Consider the following 22,960-nt stretch of genomic DNA (forward strand, 5'->3'; position numbering starts at 1 on the left):
ACTTGGAGGGTGGTGAGGGGCCGGAATGGGTTACTTAGGAAGGTGGTGGAATCTCCTTCCTTAGAGGTTTTTAAGGCCCGGTTTGACAAAGCCCTGGCTAGGATGATTTAGTGGGTGTTGGTCCTGCTTTGAGCAGGGGGTTGGACTAGATGACCTCCTGAGGTCCCTTTCAACCCTGATATTCTATGATTCTATGACCTTTGCATTGGAAGGGGTTCATTCATGCATTTGACTGTGTGACTTAGCCGGAGGGCTGAGCCACCAAAGACCCATCTGATACGGTTCACAGCCGACAGGGGGCGCTCACAAGAGGTGTGTCCCCCACCACAAGGTCCCATTCGGAACCTGAGCCCTGAGCCCTCACCCATATGATGGCCAGGTCCTTCGCCCTGTACTCTGGTCAGAACCCCACTGATTCAGGGGAAAACCAGAGAAGGCTGCCCCTCCTCCAAGCCTCTGTGACGTCACTGTCTCACCCATGTATCTTGACCGAATTGGTACTTGGTGGGCCTAGTTCTATTCAAAACCAGGCTTTTTGGGGTTTCAGATTGTCACTAAAATGCAGAGAAATGCCGTCGAGTTGAGTGTAAGTCCTCACCCCACACTCTCCATGGCCAATTGTGCAAACTCTGGCTATTCTTGATAGCCATATACAAGTCCAATCCCTTTTTGAATGGCTCTCCCCTAACGAGCTACCAGCTTCTCTCGCTAATATCACTTCCTTACCCCCACCCCGGATGATCATCTGCTAGCCCTGGAGATCTTCACCCCACAATCCTCCCAGCTTGCAACACCTCCCCCTACTCAAACATACACACCCTGCATGCAGTTCAGCTCCCTATGCCCCTCCCTTTGCAAACCAGAGAGAGGGATTTTGTTTGGGAAGCCCTGCTCTCTCCTGGATGGCCCTCCCACCATGGCTATACTCCCTCTGACCAAAGAAACCACACACTGCACGGGGATTCACAGGAAAATACTCACAATTTATTACCCACACAAGTCCCCAGGTGGGAGCAGTTTGGGACTCTCCCAGAAACGCAGGCTGCTCCCTTAAAAAAAGAACCCCCGTGTTCACTGCAGTCCCTGCCCCATCTCAATTCCTGACAGCAACCAAGTCAAAACCAATGAGATCTGACAGTTTGGGCGCTGGGGGCATGTGCCCATCTGAAATTTCCTTTTGGAAATCCCAGTCCTCAGACCTTCCTCCCTGGTCGCAAGTGTCCACCACTAACCAGTCTCCACATTCACTCTGTTCCCAGCTATGCTCAGATGCTCCAGGAAGCAGCACGTACACACTATACACATCCAACACACACCCAAACATACACATTACACAGACATTAAATCCAGGAAACCTCTTGTTTACGTGTTAGGAATGATGCTAAATCCAGTATCCTTTTACAAGCATTATTTAGCCATAGGGGCCAGAGTCTGGTCTCATTTCCACTGGTGTAAAATTGGAATAACTCCATTCACTGCAATGTATTTACTCCAGATTTATCCTGGTGGTCACTGAGTTCAGAATCTAGGCCTAAACCTTCCAGCAATATCTTAGCAGATGGATATTTTGCAAATTCAGCATAGGATCAGTGCTTAGAAAAATCAGATTGGTCCTGAAACCATTTGTATTGGTCCCATCAACAAAGCACATTTGTAAGGGTCATTTCAGTGTGATTTTAGCAGCTGATATTTCAAGTTAGAGGTTGATGCCTTATCCCTTTGGAAATCTGAGAATCCCAAGCTTCCACTCAAGAGCCAGGCAGCATCAGTTTCTGTCTCAAGTAGTTCTTGAGATGGCAGCTACCAAAACACATTGGAATTCAAGTGTGCGGAGATGGGGGTGGGAAGCAAGATGATAATCGGAGTGATGAGATTTTAAAAAAGCTGATAAAATGGCCTTTGATGATTAGAAATTAGTGCTTTGTACCCCTGGAAAGCTGAGAATACCAGCATTTTTAATGGCAGGAAGTGTCTGTTTGTCCCCTAGGTAGTTTGTGAGAAATGAATTTCTTAAGTCTATGTCAAGCCTTTAGGAGTTGTTCTGTGTATCAATGGAGCTGTAGTTTTTTGGTTTTGTTTTTTAAATGCCCAACCCTGGGTGTAGCAAGTATCTTAGATCAGTGATATATTCATTCCTGTCTGTAACCAGGGACGGGCTGTATTTTTGGGTGCATGTGATCTTTTTGTGTAGGACTTTGAGATCCTCCAATGGAAGGTGCCGGAGAATGGCAAAGGGCTGGTATTATTGTGCAGCACAAAGTCCTTCCAGGTTTATTAGAAGCATCTTGTTCCTCGTGACACTGATGTGTTTCTGCATCCCATCTGTATTATGATGACCCCGGTCCTGCCTGGGCACTGGGCTCTACCCTGATTCCACAGCTGGGAGACCAGAGCCCCTGCATGACTCAGTCCTCTCCCAGAAGAAACTTCCCAGTGCCAAGGCAGGAGATACCATGCTGGAAACCTGGCCTTAGAAAGAGTGACAGATGAAGAAGGAGTGTCCTTCACATCAGTTTGCTGGGTCTGGTAGCCCAAGAGGTCAATAAGAAACCTGGGCAGCAGTTCTCCATTCTCAGAGACTAGGGCCAGCCTCAGACTCCTCGGCCTTTGCACTGGCAAAAGGTGAAAGGCCAGCGAAGGTGATGCTTCCAGCCCCCACGGAAAGGACAACAAAATCCTAAAGGGCCTCTAGTGCCCTGAGCACCCAAACCAGAGACTATGGCTGGAGGCAACCGTGGAGGGGCTGGCAGCACAGGCACTGGGTGCCCACTTTAAGGAGGAGTTAGAGAGCCCAGGGACACAAGTGGGAGGGGAAAGCCTGAATCTAAACTAATTCCCTCGAGGGAATCATTGCAGAGTCCTCCCATGCCTATGGCTATTCTCCTGGCTCCTGTGTGCCCAAGGCTGGACGCGAGGCCAGTGGCAGTGAGTCCTGGTGGATGCATAGTGCTTGTCTCCCTCCAGCCAGCCAGGTGGCCACAGTGAGTGCTGGGGCAAAAGCCAGCATGAGCCTTCATGCAGCCAGGGGCACGGCCCTTTGCGCACCCGATCGTCAGGGCTGGGAGCGTCTCCGCTGTGTCTGCACAGTACCCAGCCCAGTGGGGCCTGGGCCCATGACAGGGGCTTCTAGGTACCCCTGCAATACAAATGAAACAGTAAGAGAGAGGCCATGTGGAGCAGGAAACCAGGGGTCTCTGTCCCAGAGCGCCCCTCTGGAGGGGACCATTGCAAGAGGGCAGGAGGGAGCTTATCAATTCAGAACCCTGCCCCGTGTGACCACGGCAGCACTCGCTGAAGTGCCACAGTATATCTGAGCCAATCCACTAGGTTTCCTTTATATTTTCCTCCTCTCGGGGGCAGGGAGGATCCAGGCACGGGAGGAGTCCCTCTATGCCTGTAGTGAAAAGCAAACATTAAATCCCCCGCAAACCTGAGTAGCGCCTTGTACCGCTTGGCTGGTAAGGGATGTGAATTTGGGCCTGTGTAACACACCAATCCCCCTGCAGAGGGCAGTGTGCTGCCAATTAGACAATGCCAGTGTTTAGGGAGCAAAATCCTAGGCCTGAGTTCTCTGCTGTGGTGTAGGGCGGCCCCCTCTGGGGTTTGCTGTGAAACCCACTGACAGCCCTTCTCAGTGTCTCATCCCGAGGGCTGGATGCTCCTGATTAGCTCAGGTGGCAGCCATGGCTGGGGGCTCCTGAAGGCCAATCGTGGGGGAGGTAGCTGTGCACAGTATGCCCACAACCGGGGCAGGGGTGCTGCTTGGGGGGCAGTCCAGGCAAGCCTAGGGGGCTAAGCTACGTGGATTGGTGTCACTTACGCCCCGGTGTGGGCTGCTGGCTGCTTTGAGACTTTGGTGAAACTTAAAGGGAGCCAGGGCTCCAAGTACCTTTATCCCACAAGTAGCAAGGGTCACACTGGGTCCCGGCATAAGCAGGACCCAGCCTGGGAAGGGATTCGCTCTGTTTGCCAGACAAGGGCTTCACCTTTGGGTGCCAGAGAGGAGAATGTGCTACGGCCCGCACTGTGCCATTTGCCCCAGGCTTCTCAGAAGGCCTGAATAAGGATACTGGATCATCTATCACAAAAGAAAAGACAAGGAAATTGTGCCCCAGAACATCACAGTGAACAAACGTACTCAGCTAAGAACAACCCTTGGTTGCTTGTCACGATCCTAGCATGGAGACATCGCGGGCGGCAGCACCGCTCAGCTGTTCGGGTGTGAAGATGAGAAAATATCCCCAAACAAACACCCTTGGTTCCTAAGTCGTGTCCTTAAAAGCCAGCAAAGAAACGTTTCCCTGCAGGGGTTTTCCCCAGCTTTGCCAAATGCGTGGTTGCTTATTCCCCCTGGGAAGTTCCTCTACTCCCCCGCTCCAAGGAACACAAGACATTCTTGCTGCATAGCACCCAGGAAAACCCAGCAAACTCCAGGCCCCACCAGTCAAGCTGGGTTGATGCTCAACAGTCTCTCCATTCCCTGCTGGTCAGAAGTGCATCCCAGGGGAGGTGTTAAGACGTATCCTTCAGCTCTGGGCTTTGGGGCTGCTGCGGGGGCACCTCTGTGGAGGGGGACTGCATTTCTTGGGATCTGTCTGTGGAGAGAGCAATGGAGGCAAGTGCAATGAAAAGCCCTGGAAAGCACAATTCTCAGTCCACAAATGGGTACAGCACAGTCCTCCCCACACTCTGCAGCCCCCAGGCAGCCCCACTCCCAGCCCCAGCGAGACCCATTCCCTCCAGCCCCCAGCCAGTCCCACTACTCCCAACCAGCACCACTCCCCCAGAACTTTTGCCCACAGACAGCCCCATTCCCTCCAGATCTCCTGTCCCTGGGTGGCCCCCCAGCCCATAGGCAGCCCCAGCATTCCAGCAGTATCCTTGTCCCAGGCCAGCCCCCGAGTCACCCAGCCCTCAGCCCTTGCCCAGAAGGGACTATCTCCTTGGCTTATTCAGATACTGCCAAGGATGCCAAATGTGTTGTTCAAGGCAGCCATGTCATAGTGACCACAGCCACGAAGGAACTAGCCATCAGGCAAGACTCCCCTCGCGCTGGAGCAGGGTGAAGCGTGCTAGGCAAAGGCTGGCTGTGCTTTGGCAGGGCACCCGTTTGCCATGGTGCTGCTCAGTGTGTCAGCTCTTTAGGACAGGGAGCATCTGTCCGTTCTGCATCTGTACAGCGCCTAGCGCCATGTGGCCTGGTCTGTGACTAGGGCTCCCAAGCACTATGGTACCACAAGCAATAGATAACAATACTCACACTAGAGAGATGCCTATCAGAATAATAACACATAACAATCCCCATTGTTCCAGATAGGGAATTAGAGGTGCTGAGAGGAAGTGACGAGTCAGTTCCCTGCTGTGACCACTAGTCCATGCTCCTAGGCAGTATGACTCTTCTGCAGGGCACATCTCCCCTCTGTCTCCATTTGCCTAGTGGCCACAGGACCAGATTCCCTGGGGGACACAGGGCAGGGCTCATCAGGCAGGGCCAGACCTGCTGTCTGGTACATACCTGAGCTTAGAGACATTTCAGCTAATTTCAGAGGCAGGTCAGAGGGGATGACGCCGGCCGGCGAGCCCAAGATGTCAGGGAGGGCGTTCCTGCGGCCAGTCCTCCCAGAGGATGCGAAGTCCAGCACAGGCTCCACCTCAGTCATGCTTCCCCTAGAAGGCACACCAAGGTCAGGATAGAATCTCCTGCTTCCCCATCCCAACCCAGGGGCCTGACTGGGGAGCTCAGACCCTTTGGATCGAGCACACGGGGGGAGAAGGACTCAAACCAAGATGGAGGCAGAGAAATCCTCTGTCTTCTCCACACCCCCATGCCTAGGGTGGCCACTTGGCTGGGTTTGATATTGCCTAGCTGGTTGCCAAGGAAAAGATGTAACGTGCCGGCTTTTGTCCCTCCCAGTGAGATGTGCACACAGCACTTTGTAACTGCCACGCACGTCACATCTGCAAGTGCGGCCAGAGTAGACCCTGTGCCCATTGGCCCCATTCTGTGCTACACTGAACCTGGGTTGTGAGCCTCTTGGGGGCAGGGAACATACTGTTACTTTAATCTGCACCACCACAGCCTAGGCTTCTGTAGAAATCCTATGCATCGGGGTGGGGGTTTTAAACACACGGGTCCTCTCGGGGCTGCTGCGAGGGGGGAGGAGCAGGGTGGGAGAGGCAGGGGCTCCTGGAAGGGGAAGGTATAGGGCGTCCTTGAGCTGGCAATACCCCCAGCACCAGGTCTTGGCCCATCCAGGCCATTTATCTGTGACACTCGCTGACCTGGGAATGACTCCAGGAAGCGGGAGCTGGAGGGCAGGGCTCTGCCTGGCAGGGGCAGTGGGGGGCAGTGACAGCAGCCATGGGGGATGGCATCAGGGGAGCTCCAGAGGCAGGAGCCGGGGGATCTATACCTTGAACTAAAGAGCCTGGCTTTGTAGCTGGGGCGACAACAGGTTTACCTCCTCCATGATTCAGCACAGGAGGGGGACTGGACTGGACGGTGGGTAACCTGAGCTTCTAATCTCTCCTGGTAGGGGTCAGACTTGGGTTTCTCCCCACGCCATTTCCTGTCCTCAGGCACTTCATGGGACTTTAGTGCTAGCAGGGCTGCCAGCTGGCTGGTTTTTCTCGTGACTTGCCCATTTCCCGTCAGAACAAAGTAACATGCCAGTGTTTTTGCTGGGTGATCTTAGCTACTGGCCACACACGGCCACAGCTACTGGAACTAGGGGTGCTGGAGGTGCTGCCACACTCCCTGGCCTGAAGTGGTTTCCAGGGTTTACAGTTTGGTTCAATGGCTCTCAGCACGTGCCAGTCCTGCTACGCACGGCATGGCTGGGAGTGTGCTGCAGCCACCCCACTGGCACCCAGGTCCTGCTCTGCCTGCCTGCAGCAGCCATCAGCTGTTTGGGAACCCAAGCCCTAGTCCTGCCCCAAATCCTCCCAAGTCTCAGGTAGCCCCTCCCCATGGTTCCCCCCAGTCCTGGAACCTGGCCCCATCCAAAGACCAATTCCTGCTCCCCTGGGTCCTGGACCTGCCTCCCCTGGGATGTGGCCCCTCCCTCCTGGACCTGGCCCCACCCACAGAGCGGCTGGTTTTTCTGTGCCTCGGAGGTGACAGCCGTAGGACTCAGGGTGTGTGTGTGGGTGCTCTGGGGGCAGAGGAGCAGTCCAAGCTTCCCCCACATGCCCTGCCCAAGTGTCTCATCCCTGGTAGGGGAAGAGGGCAGTTCAGTCTCCTTGGCCCAGCCACTCCTCGGCCTCTCTGCTCAGATGCCCAACAAGGGGCCCAGTGAGTGCCAGTGGGAGCTGGTTTCTCTGATGGGGCCTCCTACCCACAAGGAACTGGGCCGGCCCAGCTTGGCCCGGGACTTTGCTGTTTGGGTTTGGTTGGGCTGAAGGTTCTTGTGGGGCACGCAGGGCCGCCAGGAGGGGAGTGGCCAGGTCAGGGTTTACCAGGGCTCCTGGGCACCAAGTGTGCACACAGTCAGCTGCAGAGCAACCTTGTCTGCGCTGCTGAAAAGGGCAATGGGAACAGGGCACCCGCTGAGCCAGGCTTTGTCTTCCTTCTGGTTCTGCACCCTGCAGGTTTCCCTTGGGGGGAATCACAGCCTCCGGCTGACTGTCTCCAGGGACCTGCCATTGCCAGCAGCCTTGGCTCTGTCCTAGCACATTGTAAGTGGGTGACACTCAGCCAAGCCCAGAGGGAACAGGAGCAGAGGTGCAGCCTTACCTGCAGCCTTCCAAAAGGGGCTGGCTCTGGCTCTCCGAGTTCCCAGGGGCCCCGCTTGCCTGGGGTAGGCTCCCTGGGGTGGGGTCTCCCCCTCCAGACGTCCTCCAGCCTGAGGAGCGATTTCACCAAGAGAATCTGGGGCTCAGACTGGGGCTCGGTCCCAGCGTGACTGGCCTTTGCCCACAGAGTGACGCAGCACGGCCTGTGCAAAGAGAGAGCGAACCCCTCAGAGCCTTCCTGGGGATGCCCACATGCAACCCAGCGGCTGCTCCTAGACAGAGCTGCCCCAATATCCGCCATGATTAAATCCCCCGGCTCCCGCAGCCTGGCTTCTCTCCACCATGTTCCACATTCAGGGGGTGAGAGAGGACTATTTCCGTGAGGCGAACAGAGAATCCCTTTCTGTCTTGCCCCACTGCCCCTCTCCTCTCCCACTCAGGAGAAGGGCTCTCTGGGAGAGGCATGGGAGGCTGTGACCACTCTGTGTTGGGGAGAGACGGGCGCTGGCTTGGGCCGAGTGCGCCAGCCAGCACTTATACTGCCAGTCAGAACGGGTTCAGACAACGTGGACCTCCTATCGCCCCCTGCTGGGGAGAGGAGCTACATCTTCGTTGCTCTGCTCCTTGAGTGGTCACCGACGCCAGCGCAAAGTGCGTGTAAAAGGCTGCCAGCTGGGAACGGTGGTGTTTTTGCACAGTGTAAATGACACATGAGGTGTAGGGTGATGGAGACTCCAGTCCTGAGTGGGGTGTGTGGGATTCCAAGGACCCCACTTCACATGCCATATAAGAGCCTAGTACTGCTCCCTGCAATATAAACCCTATACCCCCCAGCCCTTTGGCACGCATGAAGTGGGCTCCACCCAAATGGGCATTGGGTGCTAGCCACAGAGGGTTGATTTCTGTTCCCCACAGGGGTGGTGCTGAGGGGGGACCCTGTAGCCACCCTTCCCAGCGCACAGTTCAAACGTTAGGCATTAGTAAGGGTGGCATGATAAGGCATCACCACCCTCACTTCTGTGCTGCTGTGGGCGGTGGAGCTGCCTTCAGAGCCAGGTGGCTGGAGAGGGGCAGCTACTGGCTGGGTTCCCAGCTCTGAAGGCAGCGCTGCCGCCAGCAGCAGCACAGCAGTAAGGGAGGCATGTCCAGCACAGGAAGGGGTGGGAATAACAACAAACAAGGGAGGAACCATGCAGGGAGCGAGACGGGGGCGGGGGCAGAGTGTGCATCAGCAAGGAGATCACAGATGGGCAGGGGAGCATCAATAGGGGAGGGCGGGGAGCATGCATGGGGGAGGAGGGTCTTGGTTGGGGCAGGGGTCACAGAACAAGGGAAGAGGAACATGCATGGGGAAGGGATCACAGTGGGGGGGTGGATGCATTGGGGAGGGGGGATCACCGAGGGGGGCATGGTTAGAGGAAGGGGGCATGGATGAGGGGCACAGAGCCCTGAACAGAGGAACTGTAGGTGTGGGAGGCATCCCAGACCATGCGAGGAGGGGACTGACACATGGTGGAGCTGTAATGTGCAGCCTGGTGTGGGGCACTGCACGCCATGCGGGTGGCACAGGGACAGGGATCCGCAGCCAAGTTGGGAGCACAGGGGATGCTGCTGCTGTGAGCAGGGCAGGCAGGCCTCAGAGGACCCTGCAAAGGGTCTGGCTGTCCGAGGGCTGCTAGCAGTGAGCTCGCCAGGCACTGAGCGGAGCTAGGCCGCGGGGCAGCGGGCAATGTGAGGGTGCGGGGGTGAACTCAAGCCCATGGGCGACAGGTTTGTAGAAATTTTGGTGGTGCCCAGAACTCGCCCCCGCCCCAACTCTGCCCTGCCCAAACTCCGCCCCCACCTGCCCAAGACTCTGGGAGGGAATTTGGGTGGGGGAGGAGGTCTGGGGTGCAGGAGGGGTGCAGGGTGTGGGCTCTGGGAGGGAGTTTCGGGGAAGGAGGGAGTGCAGGGGTGGGGCTAGGTTTGGGGTGGGGCTGGGGAGAGGGTTTGGGTGTTGAAGGGGGCTCAGGGCTATGGCAGAGGGGTGGGGTGAGGGCTGTGGGGTAGGGCTGGGGATGAGGGGTTCATGATGCAGGAGGGGCTCAGGGCAGACGGTTAGGGGGGTGGGGGGCATGCGGGCTTCTGGCTTTGGCTGGGGATGTTGGAGAGGCTCAGGGCTGGGGCAGAGAGTTAGGGTGCGGTGGATGAGGGCTCTGTCTGGGATGGGATAAGGTGTTGGCATGTGGAGGGGCTCAGGGCTAGGGCAGAGGGGTGGGTGGGGTTAGGGCTCTGGCGGACTGGAGATGAGGGATTTGGGTGCTGGAGGGGCTCAGGGCTAGGGTAGAGGGTTGAGGGTGCGGTGGGGAGGTGAAAGCTCTGGCTGGGTGTGGTTCTGGGGTGGGGCAGGGCTGGGATAAGTTTGGGTGCAGGCAGGCTGCTCCATGACAGGGGCCAGAGAGGAGGACTCCCCTAGCCCTTTCCCTGCCGGAAAGCAGCGAGCTCTGGGAGGAGGAGCCCCACTTTCCCGCCCCCAGCAGCACAGTCACCCACCACCTGTCACGTGCATGTGCTCCTAGGAACCCTCTCAGGTCCAGGAATCCCCTTGCCTCCCCCGTGGTGGGTGCCATGCCGGAGGGGGGCTGCCAGGCACATGGTACCTCCTCCCCTGCTGTGCCCTGACTATGGCCTCACTGGGGGTGGGGGATGGGCAGCCTCCTTGCTCACATGGGGCAGGAGGTGACTGGGGGCGGGGGGGGTCTGTGCTGGTGGAGGGTCCCCGCCGGAAGAGGGAAGGGTCTGAGGTGGAAGTGCAGGCTCAGTCAGTCTGCCCTGGCAGTCGATGTGGGGGGCAAGACTGAACTCTGTGCAGCAGTTCTGCAGGGAGCAGCAATGAGCGCACAGAGAGCGCTCTGCTCCTCCCATGGCCGGGGACATTCACGGGGCCAGAAGAGGGCTGGGACACTCGGGGAGGCGCGGGGGGGGCAGGTGGGGCCGGGGGGGGGAGACCCAGCCCCAAACATTGGTGGAGCTGGGCCCCTGGGCTCTGAATATTGCTGGTGCCCAGGCACCACGTGGGTATATAATTCGCCGCCCATGCTCAAGCCGCAGGGCCGGAGCCCAGGTGACTCCAGGGCCCTCCCCACAAAGAGGCAGTGAGGGGTCAGAGCCCTCCTGCTCCTCCCAGGCCCTCTGTGGGGGCAGGCTAGCCTCAGTGCTCCTGTATGTGCTCACAAGATGTATAGTGCAGGCCCCCACCCCCAATTTTCTCTCTAGCCCACCTCAGCTCCCCACCGTGAAGAGTCTGGCGCCGCCCCTAGTTCCCCATCCCCTAAATCCACTCAGATAACCGCAGCACCCCAGAAACCGATCACGGCACAGTTTTACCGCGACAGCCTCATGCATGGGCACAGGCTGGGTCAGCGAATCCCGGACCCACAGTGCCCCAACACCCTGGGTGTTAAATGAAATCCAGAGGGAGGCTCCTCCTGGGAGCACGTTGAGGCCCGGAGCGTTGTTTCCGTATGTGTGTGTGGTGTCTAGCATAACGGGCCCTGATCCCTAACGGGGGCATCTCGATACCCCACCAGACAAATAACAACGTGGGGCTCAAAACTCCTCGAGGCAAAACTAATCTCAGGGAGCTGCACCATCAGCTAACTGCCTCCCTTCACAGCCCCCCGCCATGGCCTCAGCAGTAGCTTAGCTAACCGAATAGGGGGCGGGTCCACAGGCAGCATCTAGACCCTATTCCTGCAATATGCTGAGCGCCTGAGACACTAATCACAGGATCAGGCCTTTGCAGGATCAGGCCCTTACTGAACTAGTAACTTCAAAACCCTGGGAGAGCCAGAGAGTGACAGCAAGGGCCAGCAAGGGATGGGACAGATGGAGAACTTCTAGAAGGAAGGGTGGTGCAGATACGAGTGTGCAGCTCCTATTGGAATCATGGGCATAAATGCAGTGGATTTGGGGCCCCTAGGAAGGAAGGGGTGCGGGGGTGGGTGGGACAGACAGACAAGCATGCACCCTGCCTTGCTGGAAGCAGAGCTTTTCGATCAATTGCCTGTCACTCTAATGTGCCAAAACTTCCCCTTCAGCTCCTGGGAGACAGTCAAAGAGCGTGAGGCTGCTAATTCACTGAGTGCTTTCTGGGCAGCGGGCGCTGGCTGCTGCTCCCTGCGCTGGCTGCTGCATCCCTGGGCAGGGGATGGAAATATCACCATTGGCGTTTCTGCACAACAGCATTAATCTTCCCAGATGCAAGCGCCCCGAGCAATACGGCGCAGCAGGACAGGCTTTTCTGTCGTATACCCAGTGTCCAGTGAAAGAAGAGACGGATCTGTGTTATTCCGGCTCCCCGCACCAATAATGGTAACAGTGCTAATCAGAGCCAGCCCAACACACTGCTCTGCCAGCTTTTGCCCGCCCTTTCTCCAGGCAGGAGTCTGAGGGTACGTCTACACTGCAGCTGGCCCGGGCTGATTCAGGCTCACAGGCTAAGGGTCTGTTTAACTGTGGTGAAGGTCTTCAGGCTCAGGCTGCAGTCCGAGCTCTGGGGCCCTCCCCACTCAAGGTCCTAGAGCCAAGGCTCCAGCTCAAGCACATCTACCCTGCAATTAACCAGCCCCTTGGACAGAGTCAGCTGGCCTGGGCCAGCCGCGAGTGTCTAATCTCAGTGTAGATCAGGGGTCGGCAATCTCTGACACATGGCTCACCAAGGTAAGCACCCTGGTGGGCCAGACTAGTTTGTTTATCTGCCACGTCGGCAGGTTCGGCCTATCGTGGCTCCCAGTGGCTGCGGTTCACAGTCCCAGGCCAATGGGGGCGGTGGGAAGAGGCGCGGGCGAGAGATGTGCTGGCCGCGGCTTCCTGCCTTCCCCATTGATCTGGGTCGGTGAACCGCGGCCAGTGGGAGCCGTGATTGACTGAACCTGCCGACGCGGCAGATAAACAAACTGGCCTGGCCCACCAGGGTGCTTACCCTGGTGAGCCACGTGCCAGAGGTTGCCGACTCCTGGTGTAGATGTACCCAGAGAGTCACACAGTTTAATCCCAGAAGGGCACCAGATCGTGCAGTCGTACCTCCTGTATATCACCAGCCACCACCACACTGTACCCAACAACTGAAACCAGTCCAAAGCGCCACAGCCACAGGAGGGCGTGTTCCTTTCCTCTCCTGTTCTGATTGCAGGTGATGCCACTGTCTGGCTCCCACCTGGAATGCAGGTCATGACCCAGCCAGTGGGCATGCTGACGGGACAGCAAGGCAGGGCCATGTCGCCTGGTGGCTACCAGAGAGTGCAGGGAGCCAGCCTTCACCCAGACCCCAAATTGTAAAGTCAGAGGCTCTTGAGCACAGACAACTACTTGGGAGAGTGGGGGGAGATTTCTCAATGTGACCTGGACCATTCAGAGCTCCTGGTGCATAAGAAAGGTATCCAGGCCCCTCCAGCACCTCCCATCTGAAGGTCTCAAAGCCCCACATAAACATTTCTGAATTAGAGTCTCCCAGCACCACCACAAGATGAGGCAGTGCTCCTCTCCCCATGTTACAGCTGCGGGGTCTGAGGGCAAGATCCACTCACCTGCCTTTCCAGGTACCAAAGGGCATCTGTAGGAAATATCACAGCCCCAGGTCTGTACGGGATAGCAGCAGCCCACATGGTCCAAACCCACTGTCAGTTTCATAGCACTGTATTCTTTGTGCGGTTGCTGCTTGGAAGCTGGCTCTGATCGGGTATTGGGTGCCGGACCCTGACAATGGAGGGAAGTCTGCAACCACCTCATGCCAAGCACCTTTGCTTTCCTCCAAATCCCTCCTGTTAGCAGCCCCTGTAGCATCAGGGAGATTACGATAGGGCAGAGGATGAGGCTGACAGCAAACAATGTTCAAACTTTCCATCTCCGTTCTATGAAGTGCTATATTTAGAACTACTACTAGACTCACATGGGGCCAAATGTTTCCCTGAGGCTAGGTTGACATTACGAGCTAGGCCTGTGCCTCCCAGCTCATGCAGACATGCTCATGAGCAGCCATGCTAAAAACAGCGGACCAGCAACAGCAGCAGCAGCATGGAATAGCCGGCCCAAGTACATACCCAGGGTTGCAGGCAGCTCCGTACTCCCAGCAGCTTGCAGTTGTGCAGCTGTCTGTGCTACTGCAGTACCTTCCCCACATCCTCAGATCCTGCTGCCGGACCTTGGAACACAACACGGCTGCCAGCTGGCGCGTCACAGCCCCAATCCATGGGGACAAAAGCTGTGAACATCAACATCGGTCCCTGAAGCGCTGCCTCTGGACATGCATGGGGGGCAGCTCTGCTGAGTGAGAAGGGGCCAGTGCAGCTCACTGCTCCTTCTCCATTGTCTTTAAAACCATTATAGGGAAGTGGTTTGTTTGGGGCGTCCAAGAGACTGTTGGAAAGTGGCCTTCCTGGTACGATCAGTCCCCCAAGTTCCCAAATCATACGCCAGGCCCCACAAGCATGAGATTGGATTACATAGTAATTGTGGGGTTCTTTTTCTTTGCTGTCTGGTTTTGGAGCTTTGAGGACACACTCATGTCATGTTTTCAAGCTCTTCTCCACCAATGTGGGGGCTAGAAACTTCCTTTTTTTAAAAACGAAAGCTGAGCTTCTCGTGTAATCATATGACTCCAGGAGCTGGGGCTTTAAGAAATAAACCAGATATCACAAGACTTGTGATAGCATCTGGTGAATTGGCAACACTGCTTCCCATGCCCCAGCAGAACTTATGGGAAACGGCACAACAGCTTAATATAAATGGACTGTCTTTAATTCCCCAGTCTCTGCAAGGCCCTTGTGGCATTTCCCTCAAGGTACTTCATAGACTCATAGACTTTAAGGTCAGAAGGGACCATTATGATCTTCTAGTCTGACCTTCTACATAATGCAATATATAGAATCTCACCCACCCACTTCTGTAACAAACCCCTAACCTATGTCTGAGTTACTGACGTCCTCAAACTGTGGTTTGAAGACCTCAAGCTGCAGAGAATCCTCCACCAAGTGACTTGTGCCCCATGCTGCAGAGGAAGGCAAAAAACCTCCAGGGCCTCTGCCAATCTTCCCTGGAGGAAAATTGCTTCCCGACCCCAAATATGGCGATCAGTCAAACCCTGAGCATGTGGGCAAGACTCACCAGCCAGCACCCAGAAAAGAATTTTTTATAATAACTCAGATCCCACCCCATCTGTCATCCCATCATAGACCACTGGGCATACTTACCTGCTGAAAATCAAAGATCAATTGCCAAATTAATTGCCAAAATTAGGCTATCCCATCATACCATCCCCTCCATACGCATCAAGCTTAGTCTTGAAGCCAGATATGTCTTTTGCCCCCTCTAGTCCCCTTGGAAGGCTGTTGCAGAACTTCACTCCTCTGATGGTTAGAAACCTTCGTCTAATGTCAAGTCTAAATTTCCTAGTGTCCAGTTTATATTAGTTCTTGTGTCCACATTGGTACTAAACTTAAATAATTCCTCTCCCTTCCTGATATTTATCCCTCTGATATATTTATGAAGAGCAATCATATCTCCCCTCAGTCAAGCTCTTTGAGTCTCCTTTCATAAGACAGGTTTTCCATTCCTCGGATCATCCTAGTAGCCCTTCTCCGTACCTGTTCCAGTCTGAATTCATCCTTCTTAAACATGGGAGACCAGAACTGCACACAGTATTCCAGATGAGGTCTCACCAGTGCCTTGAATAACGGTACCTAAGTGTCTCCAGGGGAACATGGCCAACTCCATCCCTCCATCCCCGTCATCAGTGGCATTAAGTGATAACTGCTCTATCCTGAAGAGCACAGGGACATCTCTGCATGCATGAGTGTCTCAGGAACAAAGATTCATGCAATACCCTGCTGGCCCCGCATCCAGCCCCCAAGGTGCCTCCTTCTCCAGCGCTCATGCAATGAGCCCGTGGCGGCAAGGACCTGGAACTGGCCCCATGGGCTCCTTTGCAGACTGTCTGGAGAGGATGCTCACTTCATTAGGATAAGGGGCACCATCAGCGCCATGCTGGTAATTACCCAGCAGTAGCATGAAAGAAAACGAGCCATCTTAGAGCAGAACAGATGGTGAAATGGATAAAGGTGGCAGGCTAGTTAATTTCCCATCCCTAGCCCTGCTGCCCCAGCTGCTGCTGGCACCAGGATGCCCAGCGACGGGGAAGGTTTGTAGTCAGGGTGATCCTAGCTCCACACTTCCATAGGCAGTCAGATTGCTGCAGCCCCTGCTGTTATTGTAGGTTTCCTTGTGAGAGTTGGGCCTGGGCACACTGCTTTGCTACACAGGCAGTGGGTTGCCTTCTGCTTTGTGACTGCAGGGCTGTTTGTGGGCCCTGGGCTCAGACCACTGGCTGGCTGGGTCACTCAGCAGCTTTGTGCCCCTAACGCTGAGCTGAAATTGTGCAATAAACCAGTCGACTCTCCCCGCCCAGAGCCAGGCTCACTCCTCTACTGTGGGGCCTGGGAGGTGGAACAAGGAAGTGGATGAGCAGTGGCTGATCAGGGGCATTGGTAGTTGGACTCAGGGCATAGGAGAGGACAGGGCTGTTATCTGAGGGGGTGCTGGCAGGGTGTGTGAATTAGCAGCTCCGACAATGGCCCGTTTGCTGTCTGTCACTGGGTGTCTTCCATTCTTCTAGGACAAAAAGGAATCGGCTGGGTTTGCACCAAGGGAGATTTCGATTGGAAGTTAGGAAAAATGGTCTAACTTTAAGGCTAGTTCAGCAGAGGAGCATGTGTGTGCACGCGCACCCCCCAGCACAATGGGGACCCACTTCTGGGCAGGGCAGAGCAGGGCAGGCCGGCTGGGCCCCCCAGACCCATTGCTCACTCCAGACAGGCTGCCTGCAGTGCTCCCGAAGCACCCTGACAGCCTGCTGTGACTGTGCCATCAGATGAGGAGTGGCGCAGAGAAGCAGCAGAGCCATGGACTTACTCATGAAAGGCACCTGGACGGGATGGGGCTGTGCATTGGGGCTTGGGCCTGGTCGACTGAGCTACATTGCTCAGGGCTGTGAAAAATGTAGACCAGCCCTGAGCCCCAGCGCACAGCCCCATCCCATCCAGGTTCCTCAGACTGGACACAGTTAGGCTGGCAGAAGAATTCTTCTGTGGACCTGGCTACTGCCTCTCGAGGGGGTGGATTTACTGCAGGAACAGGGAAAACCCCTTTGCTGTAGTAAGTGTCTACACCACAGCGGAATAGCCTCAGTGGAGCATCCGGTGTGTAGACATACCCTCGGTCTCTTCCCAGAACTGCCTTTACAGAGTCGATACGGCCGAAGAAACTCCCCAGGCCATAGCATTTGGGAAATGAAACCTTCTGCTTTACAAGACGGACGTAAGCCTCTCAGTTTCCCTTCAGAGGCAGAGCAGAGCCAGCACTCGGCTATAACATCGCTAAAGGGGATTCATTATTGAAGCTGCTGGCCACAGAGAGACCCCGTGGTGCTCTCGACTCCACATTGACTGATGCGGCCTGTGCTGCCTAGTGGCTCTGTCCAGGGTCTTCCTGGCCTGGGCAGTCATGGACTGAAATATACTGATTACAATATACACCCAAATATCCGACTAAGTGGATATTCACCCACAACAGCTCATGCTCCAAAACATCTGTTAGTCTATAAGGTGCCACAGGACTCTGCTGCTTTTACAGATCGAGACTAACACGGCTCCCCCTCTGATACTAAACCCAAATATCCCTTTTTCTCTACATAGAACCTGCTCAGGATTGGTTATTGCTCCGTTTCTGGTATAAAATGACTTGGGCCAGGTCTACACTGCGACTTTAAATCGGTTTAATGGCCGATATACCGATTTAACGCTGTATCCGTTCACACGACGTCGTCATTAATATCGAGTAAAACGGCTCCTTAAATCGATTTCGGAACTCCTCCAAACGAGAGGAGTAGCGCTAAATTCGATAGTGATAACTCGGATTAGGGTTCATGTGGACGGAAATCGACGTTATTGGCCTCCGGCGGCATCCCAGAGTGCAGCACTGACCGCTCTGGACAGCAATCTGAACTCGGATGCAGCGGGCAGGTAAACAGGAAAAGCCCCGCGAACTTTTGAATTACATTTCCTGCTTGCCCAGCGTGGAGCTCTGATCAGCACGGCTGGCGATGCAGTTTGAAATCGAAAAAGAGCTCCAGCATAGACCGTACGGGAGATACTAGGTCTGATCGCTGTATGGGGAGACAAATCTGTTGTATCCAGCTCTGTTACAGAACACAAATGCCAAAGCGTTTGAATAAAAAAACTCCAGGATACACAGCTGTTGACAAGCGTAACGGGAAGCCAGAGACTCAAATGGACGCTCATGAAGGAGGGAGGGGGTACTGAGGACTCCAGCTATCCCACAGTCCACAGCAGTCTCTGAAAATTATTTGCATTCTTGGCTGAGCTCCCAATGTCTGTAGGTTCAAACACAGTGTCTGGCGTGGTTCAGGGAACAGCTCCTCAGTTTATTCCCCCCACCACCACGTGAAAAAAAAAGGGAAAGATTGCTGTGCTATGGCGTTTGCTCAATGCACTCCGCAAAAAGGCGCCAAAGGGTTGTCTGCTGTTCACAAAGGGAGGGGTGAGGCTGTACCCAGCACCACCCGGGGCAGTGTTTTCTGCCCATCAGGCCTGTGCTCTCACACGGAAGTGGGAACTATGGGATAGCTGAGGAACAGCTACCCACAGTGCACCGCTCCTGAAATCGATGGTAGCTTTGGAACCATGGACGCAAACAATCGATTTCGGGATCCCACTGTGGACGCGCTAAACGATTTATTAGATCTGTTTTGTAATATCGGTTTAAGCTAATTCGAAATAATCGTGCAGTGTAGACGTACCCTTGATCCTAACTGAAGACTGGCACCACAGACACTCATAGACAGACACAAGAGCCAGGAGACACTTGCATGCCATTCTCTCTCATTATCCTAGCTGTACTGGCAGAGTCAGGTACTCTGTGTGCACCTGCACCGTCCACACAACGATAATAGGGCACTTTAAACCAGTTCCTGTACTCCTTCCCAACGAGAGAAATACGCTGAAATCGTATTGCCATGTCGGATTAGGTCGTGGGCGCAAATCGACGGTATTGGCCTCGGGCAATATCCCACAGTGCACCACTGTGACTGCTCTGGAAAAGCAATCTGAACTCGGATGCACTGGCCAGGTAGACAGAAAAGCCCTGCGAACTTTTGAATTTAATTTCCTGTTTGGCCAGCGTGGAGAGCTCACCAGCACAGGTGAACCAGCAGAGCCTCATCACAACAGGTAGCAATGCAGTCTTCTGAGAACGAAAAGAGCTCCAGCATGGACCGCACGGGAGTACTGGACTCTGATCGCTATATGGGGAAGAGAATTCCGTGCTAACAGAACTCCTTTCCAAAAGACGAAATGAAAAAACATTTGAAAAAAATTTCCAAGGCCCATGATGGAGAAAGACCACAACCAGGGACTCAGTGCAGTGCCGTGTGAAAGTTAAGGAGCTCAGACAAGGCCTACCAGAAACCAAAGAAGCAAATGAAGGTCCGGGACAGGGCCGGAAACATGCGCTTCTAACGCTGAGCTGCATGCAATTCTAGGGTGGTCCGCACCAGTTACCCACCCCTGTCCGTGGAGTCCGAGATGGGGTGGTAATCTCAGCCATGGCTGAGGATTCTGCAGACAGGGAAGATAGGAGGAGGAAGAGGAGGACGAGCTTGTTCTCCCAACAGCCAGGAGCTTTTTCTCACCCAGACGGAATTACCCTCTTCAGTCCTCCAAGCCACTAGCCCAGACAATGAAGCCATGGAAGCGAGCTCTGATGAGTGTACCTTTGTAAATATAAAACATGGTTTAAAAAGCAAGCGTTTTTAATGATTAATTTGCCCTGAGGACTTGGAATGCATTCACGGCCAGTACAGTTACTGTAAAGTCTGTTAACATTGTCTGGGGATGGACGGAATCCTCCAGGGACATCTCCATGAAGCTTCCTGGAGGTACTCCAAAAGCCTTGGCAGAAGGTTTCTGGACAGGGCAGCCTTATTCCGTCCTCCAGGGTAGGACACTTGACAACGCCATGCATGTAAGCAAGTATCTGGTATCATTGCATGACAAAGCCTAGCTGCGTATGGTCCGGTGATTGCTGGCATTCAAGCAAATCCGTTCTTATCTCGCTGTGTTATCCTCAGGGAAGTGATATCATTCACGGTAACCTGGTTGAAATTCAGGAATTTAAGTAATGGGGACAGAGATGGCCATACCTACTGGGTTGTTTGCCTGTTGCTTAAAAGAAATCCTTCCTTGCAGGTACCCAAGCAGGGGAGGGGAAGGGAAAGAATGGCGCTGAGCTTTTTTGCATTTGGCTAGCAGGGATCTTCCTGCTACAGCCACATGGTGGGAGGGAAAGGGGTTTTTAGCAGTGGATTCTTCCATGATACCAGCCATGCGGTGTGGAGGGGTAAAGTGATCATCCAAAGAATTGGATGGGGGCTGGTTTCTGCTGCTGCATGTTAACAGGAAAGAAGCAGCACTGAATGGATTTGCTTGGTATTGGGAAAGGAGGGCACTGTGTATATGAAGGCTGCAGAAGCCAAAAGACGATGGCTTACCATGGCCGCATGCAAGCTGAATTCTGCTGCCCGGACCTGTGTGTGAGAATCTCTAACACCAGAGCCACAGACACTCTATATTAAGATGCAAAATGTGACCTTGTAGTGAAATCACATGTGCTATGTAAGGTGAATAGCGTTGTTCACTGTGAAAGAGCATAAGCATTGTTCTGTAAAATGTATCTTTTTAAATACTTCTCTCCCTTTTTTCCCTCTCTCATGCAGCTGCAAATTTTCAGCCTCCCTACTCCATCCTGAAGGCGGCGAAAAAGACGCGAGACGAAATGTTCTCGGAATTCATTGGAAGTGACTCACAATGAAAGAGCTCATCTGAATGAGTGGAAGGATGTGGTATCAAATTACAGGGAAGATGCCAGTGAACATGAGGACAGGAGGGACCAACATGAGGATAGAGGGATGAACATGAGGGAGAGGAGAGATGCTCGAGATGAGAGGTGGCGGCAGGAAGATCAGAGGTGAAGGCAGGAATCAGCGGTGGCGGAATGCAACTCTGGGGCTGCTGCATGATCAAACTGACATCTTCTGATGTCTGGTGGAGCTTCAGGAACAGCAGCAGGATTACAGAGTGCCGCTGCAGCCCCTGTGTAACCACCTTCACCCCTCACCATGTTCTGTATCTTCCTCACCAGACGTGTAGAACGCATGGGAAGGCTTCGTGCACCCGCCACTCCACCCCTGTGGACAGCCCAACCAAAAGGCTCTATTACTTTGAAGAATTTTTTTAGTGGCCTTTTCGTTCCTCCTATCTCTCCTCCCAAACCACACCCGGGCTACCTTGTCAGTTCTCTCCCTCTTTTATAATGACTGAATAAAGAATACTGATTTTTTAATGAGAGTGACTTTATTTCCTTAGAAACAAGCTGTAATTGAAGGGGGAGGGTGGGTTGCTTACAAGGAATGAGTCAATCAAGGGGGTGGGGGTTCATCAAGGGGAAACAAACACAGCAGTCACACAGTACCCTGATGCCCTTGATGAAACTTGTTTTCAAAGCTATCTCTGATGCGCACGCGCTTCCTGGTGTAGCTTCTAATTGCCCTGGTTCTGGCTGCGTGTAAATCAGCGGTCAGGTGTATTTGCCTCAGCTCCCACCCCGCAATAAAGGTCTCCCCTTACTCTCACAGAGTTGTGGAGCACACAGCAAGCAGCAATAACAATGGGACATGGTTTGGCTGAGGTTGGAGCGAGTCAGTAATGTCGCTACGCGCCTTTAAACAGCCAAATGCACATTCTACCCACCATCCTTGCACTTGCTCACCTGTAGTTGAACAGCTCCTGACCACTGTCCAGCTGCCTGTGTATAGGCTTTCATGAGCCAATGGCATCAAGGGGTAGGCTTGGTCCCCCAGGATAACTACAGGCATCTTCAACATCCCCAACTGTTATTTTCTGGTTTACAGAAGTAATCCCTTGCTGCAACCGTTAAAACAGAGTAAGTGTTCCTGAAGACCGAGCGTCAAGAACCCTTCCTGGCCATCCCACGTGGATGTTGGTGAAAACGTCCCTTGTGATCCACCAGTGCTTGCAGCACCATGAAAAGTACCCCTTGGCGTTTAACGTACTGGTGCCCTGGTGCTCCGGTGCCAAGATAGGGATATGGTTTCCATCTATTGCCCCACCACAGTTAGGGAATCCATTGCAGCAAAGCCTTCCACATGACCTGCATGTCCCCAGAGTCACACCTTTCGTAGCAGCAGCTTAATGATTGCTTTGGCTACTTGCATCAAGCAGCCACCCCAGCTAGATTTTCCCACTCCAAACTGATTCCCACTGACCGGTAGCTGTCTGGAGTTGCAAAGCTTCCAGAGGCTATTGTCACTCGCTTCTCAAGCTGTGGAGGGCTGCTCTCATCTTGGTATTCTGGCGTTTCAGGGCAGGGAAAGCAAGTCACAAAGTTCCATAAAAGTGTCCTTACGCATGAGTTCGCAGCCACGGCGAATCGTTCCCAAACCTGCAAAACCTATGCGGTCCACCCAGTCCTGTGCTGTTTCCCTGGGCCCGAAAAATCTAGCGTTCAATGGCTAGAACCTGCCCATTACCATCACGGATCTCCAAAAGCACTAGGGCCACGGTTTGAGAGAATTCTGTGTCCATGTCCTCATCACTTCATATGCCGCGCTGCGTAGACCCGCTCCTCCTCGCCTGGCTTTGCAGGTCCTGGTTCAGCATAGACTGCATGAGAATGCACGAGGTTTTACAACGTCCACGACTGCGTCTTGATCTGAGCAGGGTCCATGCTTGCTGTGCTATGGCGTTTGCACAGTTCACCCCAAGGAAGAAAGGCGCGAAACGGTTGTCAGCTGCTTTCACGGAGGGAGGGGTGAGGCTGTACCCAGAACCACCCGCAACAATGTTTTTTGCTCCATCGGGCACTGGGATCTCAACCCAGAATTCCAAGGGGTGGGGGAGACTGCGAGAACTATGGGATAGCTACAAGATAGCTACCCACAGTGCAACACTCCGGAAATCGACGCTAGCCTCTGTACATGGACGCACAGCACCGAATTAATGTGCTTAGTGAGGTCGCGTGCACTCAACTTTATACAATCTGTTTTACAAAACCGGTTCATGTCAAATCAGAATAATACCATAGTGTAGACATACCC

General features: G+C 54.2%; 1 long non-coding RNA gene across 1 annotated transcript in view; it reads right to left on the reverse strand.

Annotated features, from left to right (window-relative positions):
* Positions 1–3,770: 3,770 nt before the first annotated feature.
* Positions 3,771–22,960, reverse strand: part of LOC116837650 (uncharacterized) — a 62,418-nt gene continuing 43,228 nt past the window's right edge. The window contains exons 2-4 of the long non-coding RNA XR_004376740.2: positions 7,736–7,937; positions 5,516–5,667; positions 3,771–4,595 (exon numbers count right to left, since the gene is read on the reverse strand). This is a non-coding gene — a long non-coding RNA (uncharacterized LOC116837650). The remainder of the gene's footprint in view (positions 4,596–5,515; positions 5,668–7,735; positions 7,938–22,960) is intronic.

This window comes from Chelonoidis abingdonii, chromosome 25 (assembly GCF_003597395.2).
Source record: "Chelonoidis abingdonii isolate Lonesome George chromosome 25, CheloAbing_2.0, whole genome shotgun sequence".
Classification (NCBI taxonomy): Eukaryota; Metazoa; Chordata; order Testudines; family Testudinidae; genus Chelonoidis; species Chelonoidis abingdonii.